Source organism: Littorina saxatilis, linkage group LG6 (genome assembly GCF_037325665.1).
Source record: "Littorina saxatilis isolate snail1 linkage group LG6, US_GU_Lsax_2.0, whole genome shotgun sequence".
Classification (NCBI taxonomy): Eukaryota; Metazoa; Mollusca; class Gastropoda; order Littorinimorpha; family Littorinidae; genus Littorina; species Littorina saxatilis.
The window spans coordinates 9,504,971-9,512,470 of NC_090250.1; positions in this window are offsets into that span (position 1 = coordinate 9,504,971).

The following is a 7,500-nucleotide window of genomic DNA, read 5'->3' on the forward strand; positions in this document are numbered from 1 at the left end:
ACAAACCCTTCGTATACTTCAGTCATAGTCAGAGTTTCACTCTACTAGAGGACTTACACAAATCGATCATCCCTGAGCCCCACTCCACCCCCACCCCTCCCCCTCCCCAACCCCCTCCCCCCACTCTCGATCCCCATTCCGGCTGAATTATCACAACCATGACACAGATGTTGCCCCTACAGCTCAGTTGGTCTTCGATAGGATAAGGGCGGGGGGTGGTAGTGGTGGGGGTGGGAGGGTTAATGAGATGAGACAGAGTGTCATTGGCTGTTAGGGGGCGGGGGGGGGGGGGGGGTCGATATTTTCTGCTGGCAAAGAGCTGAGGACGAACGTACGTTCGTTCTGCAACAGAGAGTTTTCACGGATCGCTGCTAAAAGGAATATAAAATACAGTACATATCACCACCCGACAAAAGGTGTATTATGTCAAACGGATGTGCAGTCCTTTTGTTAGATTGAAGAGTTTGTTTAGCTAAATACATGTTCTGGTGAGCAGCAGGTTTGTTCATGCATCGTTGGTCAAATACATTATGTAGCACGTGTCACCTGAAAGGAAGGTACGTGTGCATGTATAGAAATATAAAACGGATGCACAGTCTATTTTGGTTGGACCTAATTATCATGCGGAGAAAAAGTGAATAGAATACTCGCTTTGCAACAGTGGATTTACGTAGGCTGTTGATGAAAGGAATGATAAGCTTTGACACACAAAATGGTTACGTGAAAAGAATGTGTAGTATGTGTGTGTGTGTGTGTGTGTGTGTCCTGTGTATGTGTGTGTGTGTGTGTGTGTGTCTGTGTTTTTTATTGTATTAATTTTTGGCTTTCTTTATAATATTTTTAGGCCAACTCATCACAAAGAATAGGTGAATAGAATACCCTTTTTGTAACATGGATCGTTGGGAAACGTTGGGGAAAAATGCAGAGAACTTAAAAGGAATGAATTTTCAACTGAGATGCAATCTTTCTGTTGGGCCGATAGTAACAGTTACTGTCCTGCTGTGTAAATGAACAGATAAAGCATGCTTCGCGAGACAGAAACAAAAACATTTGAGCAAAAAAAAAAAATCCTTACAAAGAATCAGGTGTATTTATAAGGAAATTGCATGGGCGTGTGCAATGTTAGTTTCTTTGAATACTCAGTGTGTTGAATGCATGGACTGAATGGTTGATGGGTTTTCATGTCCTTATACCCACACAAACAGACAATTCCAATTGAGAAGTTTAATAACAAAAATTAACACCCTGAAACACACACATTCAAATTCGGATATAAAATGACCTCCTAGTAAAATGACTGCAAAGATGTCACACTTATACAGTGTCTTACCTACAAGGGGACAGAGTGTCAGACATTATACTGCTTCGTGTGGCCAAGGTCTTATAAGCTTAGCTATAATTTCAAACTGCCAGGGCCTCTGGGAAGATCAAGTTGTCACAGTGTTTTGGGCGAATGGCTTAAATTTCGTACCTGAGCTGCGCAGGGCATTACAATGTCGACACACAAGGTCATTAGACCTCAAATTTATGGTTACAATTGCAGACCTGTGTAAATTAAGCGAACGATGGGAAGAGAGAGAGAGGGGTTATGGAGAGAGAGAGAGAGAGAGGGGGGAAGAGAGAGGGGGGGGGAGACAGAGAAGAGTGGAAGGGAGGGAAAGGGAGAGAGAGACAATGAGAAAGAGAATGAGAGAGAGTGATGCTTGACACACTTTCAAGACTGTGTGTGTGTGTGTGTGTGTGTGTGTGTGTATGTGTGTAAGTGAGTGTGTGTGTGTGTGTGTGTGTGTGTGTGTGCGTGCGTGCGTGCGTGCGTGCGTGCGTGTGTTTGTGTGCGTGCGTTCGTGTGTGCGTCCGTACTTGCCCACGTGTGTACGTGGGTGCATGCGTGCGTGGGACAGTGTGTGTGTGGTTGTCCATTACTTGCTTCAAAACACACATTAACGAGAAAGGAGTGAATGAGTGGGGGGAGGGGGGGGGTGGAGACTTCAAGAATGGGAAAACAGGGATGGCCAGAAATAGGTAATTACTGCCAATACATATATTATCACAAATGTGTATAAAGTAGTCATAAATGATTCTACGATAGACTCATTTCATTAATACCAGTTATGTTTGCTCTGGATGGCTTAGATAAGCATGCCTTTGTTTTTCAGTCTTCGCCGTTTCCAAATATAAAACAAACTTCACAGGAAACAATTGCTAGTGTGTCTCCAAGGCTTCAGTATAGTGTCAAACCCACTCTTGTCTTAACTCTCAGTAAACGTGTCGCCCTGACGAGAGAGTCGCCAGCAAGTTTATGGCAAGCCGTCAGTGACACTATCGCCCGCGGAATGTTACTCTTCTTTCAGCCTCCAGGCGGTAATTATATACTGCAAGGTAACGGAAACGTGGCATATTAAAATGAGCGATGTGCCTGGGTCTTCTGACTGCAAAGACTCTATGTTGTCAAGCTACAGCTATAAACGTGTATTTTATGTCTCTACTGTGTTGTTTACTGGCGTGACATTTTTGAAACGGGAGACCGTGAAGGAGTTGACTGCAGGGATGGTATACACAGAGAGATATGTGATGAATTTAGAGGGCTTGTTGCCACTGAGAGTTGCTTTCATGTATTTTAAAAAGTCATATTTCTCAGTGCAATATTCTAAATTAAATGGGCAACTCACATGCAAGATTTTGTATTAACCGGGCATACTCACTCTAATATTCCCTGCATGCTGTTAATTTACCATTTAATTCTTTGAAAGATGTAGCCCGATTTTTAATTCAAATTTCTATGACTCAACTTAAAGGGAAAACTAAATTTCTGGCTTTGCAATATTCTAAATTCAATGGGCAACTTAGAGACTTTGACAACTGTAGCCGATTTTGTATTAACCAAGCATATTAACTCCAATATTTCCTGCACGTGCTGTTTATGTCCCATTACTTTGAAAGATGAAGCACGAATGTTTGTCTGAATGTCAATGATTCCACGTAAAAGGTCAAGTTAGATATCTGGCTTAGCAAAAGACTTAAAATGATAATGAGCTCTATGTCACATAAAAAAGGCAGTTTATAAATACGATGTAATTATACACCGCCTTATAATAAGCATCAAAACGTACATGGAAGTCGTCTGCAATTCACTTCAAATTATTTGTTTTCCTGATTCAAAGATCTAATCCCAGAATGTTTTGCACGCAATTAACACAGAATGCACATGCATACCTAGCTATACTGATAGTTCTTGGTTTATGACCATATTACCAACATTTTCTGTGTGATTCAAATGTTTGCAGAAGGATTTAAAGGACGTATTGTCTAATTTCGTGTATTGTTTACAACCACGTCAGTTTCCAGTATTCGCCATATTAAAAGCAACAAAACCTCAAGCATTTTCACACAACAAATCAGACTTCTGTCTAAATGTCAGTGAAACCTGCGAACTTTAACTGAGCATCCTCGATGAGGGATCAACCATGTCCACAGTAACGCCATTCAGACAATTGAAATGATTTTCATCCAAAAAACGATGGTTTTTGAGAAACGAAACATTAATAAAGCGAACACATTTAAACCCTATTTTCAATATGTTCTGTGTTTCAAAGATCATATTGGTTGTCGGTCTAAGGCCAAAACAAAAAAAAGTCTGTTTACGGTAACATAGGCAAAACAAATAGGGTCGGTAGGTCGGGGTTTTTGTAATTAATTTATTTTTTTGTTCTCCCAAAAATCATATTTTTAACAGACTTTTTTTTCCCCCAAATGCCCAAAAAAAGTCTAGGGTCGCGCGAAAAAATAGGGTCGGTCGGGATACCGTGAACAGACTATTTTTGTTGTTGGCCTAATTGAGAGCACACTAATGGTGAGCAAGTATTGTACACAACCGATCAACACTCGTTACTGTTATGTCCACATTAACACCATCACGAGACGCCATCAGTGTCATCCTCAAAGTGTCGTCTGCCCTCCCTCCATCCGTCAGGGCTTCACCGCACAACACACACACTTGCACGATACTAACTTTCTTGCTGGAGGGTCAAGAATTTACAGCTCATTATTTAACAGTGGTCTAGGGTGATTAGCATTAAAATAAACTCGGACCTCTGTTAACGAAACATTGATTTTTTTGTTTTTGTTTGTTTTGTTTGCTTTTAAAACGCCCAGCCGACCACGAAGGGCCATATCAGGGCGGTGCTGCTTTGACATATAACGTGCGCCACACACAAGACAGAAGTCGCAGCACAGGCTTCATGTCTCACCCAGTCACATTATTCTGACACCGGACCAACCAGTCCTAGCACTAACCCCGTAATGCCAGACGCCAGGCGGAGCAGCCACTAGATTGCCAATTTTGAAGTCTTAGGTATGACCCGGCCGGGGTTCGAACCCACGACCTCCCGATCACGGGGCGGACGCCTTACCACTAGGCCACCGTGCCTGTAAACATTGAATGAAGACAAACGAAAAATGCTAAAAGTAAGAGCATTTATGTATGCCTGTTTTTGTGAGGCGCTAAGAACTATTTTGGGATTTGCGCCCTATTTAGATATCCCCATTATTTTGGTTATTATTATTATTCCACGAGTAACCAATAATTGTGCCTTAGGGCGATCAATGAAATAACCTCAGACCTCGGTTCGCCAGTTAAGTCAAGTCAAGTCAAGTATTTTATTGTTTTGGGCCCAGAGGGCTTTGAAACAAAGATATAACTTTAACAAAAAAAGGTAACAAATCAGACAGTTAATATATGTATACAAATTGAGCGGACAAATACAACAATACTAAGCGAAGCATTGAAAAGAAACACAAGGTTCCAAGAGTACGAGTATTGTAAGAGTAACGAATGATTGTGTATTACTGCCCAACATTTAGACGTTTTTGACACAACAAGATAAGCACACTAAAAGATTAAGATGCAATACTTAGCGCTTCATGATTTTATCAGTATCTTGTCAAATGATAGCACAAAAGGCGAAACCAAGGCAGTGTGCGCTACCGTCCAACATTTAAAACCCTTCCAACAACATCAACACCAAACTGCCATGACCAGGAGTCGTATAAACAGGACACGTGCCGTCGGATCCCTAGGGGTGTTCCATAAAACCCACAAACTTCCAGTGAACCCTCTAGCCTAGGGTCAAGCTTTTTCCAGACCACTCTTGTGCGCTAACTAGCTATAATCCAACGGTTAAAACTGGTTTTAGAACTTTAACAACAAACTGTCATCGCCTCAATTGTCAAAACAAGACACGTGCCTTTGGGTGTTCCATAAAATCCACACACTTCAAGTGAACCCTCTAGTAGCTTACGGGCTAAGCATTTTCCAGACCACTCTTGTGCGCTATTATCAAACAGTGACAATTGTTTTTAAAACTTAAACACCAAACTGTCATCGCCTAAATTGTCACAAGACACTTGTCTTTAGGTCCCTCTGGCTTTTCCATGATTTTTTTCTTTCTCTAGTGATCCCTCTAGCTCGAGGGTCAAGCATTTTCCGGATTATTCTCTCCGTCTTGGACGACTTGTTCTAAAATAATCATACTTGTCGAAAAGACAAAACAAAGCAGCAAATTTTAAACCAAAGCACAAAAACACATTGAGTTCCGGCTACCTCAGAGTGTGAATCAAATCATTTGATAGAAAGGGTAAGCACGCAAGTTTATGGTGCGCTATTATGCCAGATTTAAAGCTGTTTTTGGAACGTTAACACCAAACTGTCATCGCCTCAGCCATCAAAACAAGACACCTGTCTTTGGCTCCCTGAGGAGTTCAACAAAACACACAATCTTCCTGCAGTGAACACTCTAGCTTCAGGGTCTTAGATTAAGCATTTTCCAGACTATTCGTGTGCGTTATTATCCATTGTCAAAACAGGACACTTGTCTTTGGAACCCTCTGCATGACTATTTCATGAAACCCACAGACTTCCAGTGAACCATAGCTCTAGCTTTTCCATACCATTCTTGTGCGCTAATATATCCAACAGTTAAACCCGTTTTTTAAACTTCAACACTAAACTGTCATCGCCTCTATTGCCACAACAAGACACTCGTCTTGGGGTCCCTGTGGCTTTTTCATAAAACCCAGACACTTCCACAAACCCTCGCATCATTGATTGTTTATACTTAAAGAGACTGAACCCCATTGCCGAAGGGTCAAGCATTTCCAGACCATTATCACCCCGAGTTTGGGGACAATCAGTCCAGCAATAAACCGAGACCCCTAACGAAACAAAGGGCGTCAGTAGCAGAAGACAATCTTCACCCGAGGCGGTCACGCCTTGGCAAAAACGTCGTCAGTCTCGTCAGGCTTCTTTTAGCTTCGCTTGAGCGGATGAGCGATTCTCCAATGTCTGATCGTGTTTAAACCCTCAAAACCTCATTGCGGTGGAAAATCACCCCTCCCCTTCTCGTCTTTCTTACCCCTGAGGGGGAGAATCGAGACTTGAAGACACTGTGGTCTGTGTTGGCAGGTTGATGATGTGGGGTTCAAGTGTTTGGTGGGGATGGTACAGAGTAGCCAAGTTTAGTTCGCTTGAGTGCATGATGAGTTTGGAAAACGACAGTAATTAGTTTCTGTTGGAATTTCTTGAGTCTGTGGTTGCTGGATTTGTGTCTGAAATCAGAATGAAGTCGTGCATCGACAGAGTGGTCCGGAGCAATTAATGCAGGATTTTTACCCCTAAAAGGAAGCAATTCTAGTGTTCATTTCCTTGGAAATGAATTGCATGTTGATTCCGCTCAAATGATTTCCCCCCTGATCCTGTTATCAAAACATCTGCTTTTTTTAAACACCGTCATGATATTTTAATTACAGCTCTATGCTTTTGGGACATAAACACGCAATAAACAAAACAATAACAATAAGTGGACAACTGTATATTTTCAGAAAAAAAATCAGTTTTAGTACTGCGCAATTTCAACCCAAAATCATCGCTTGCTGTGGAAGTTACTACATTCAAACCTTACTGCATTGAAAAGCGGCTAAAAAAAGTTTAAGGATCAGTAAATAAGAGTAAATAAGAATTAAAGGCACAGTAAGCCTCCCGTAAACCATCACAGATACTGTCAGGCTTTTGCACACAGTACAAACACTCTTCCATTTGAACGCTCACCAAACGGGAACATCCTAGGTGCCCTACGTAAAGAGCAAGCAATTTTTAAAGAATTAATTTTGCGGATTGTCTCGGACACTTTTTGGACCGTGGTGCGTTTTGGCGCTAGACCTAACGAAATTAACAGTCATCGCCGAGACTACCTTCAGATAATCTCGGCTAACACGAAGACCGAGGCGGGTCACGCTCGTCTCCGCGAAGCATGCGGCCGTAACCTAACTTTTAAAATATAAATAATAAATTGACAGCTTGTTACACAAACATTCTTAAATCATAAAAGAATTCTTTTTTCATCAAGACAAGATCAGTACAATTCGAAGTTTTGAAAGTTTGAAAAAAGAAAAGCCCGGAAGCAGGGTCACGCAAGATAGTGGTTCTGGTAGCAGACGACGGTTTAT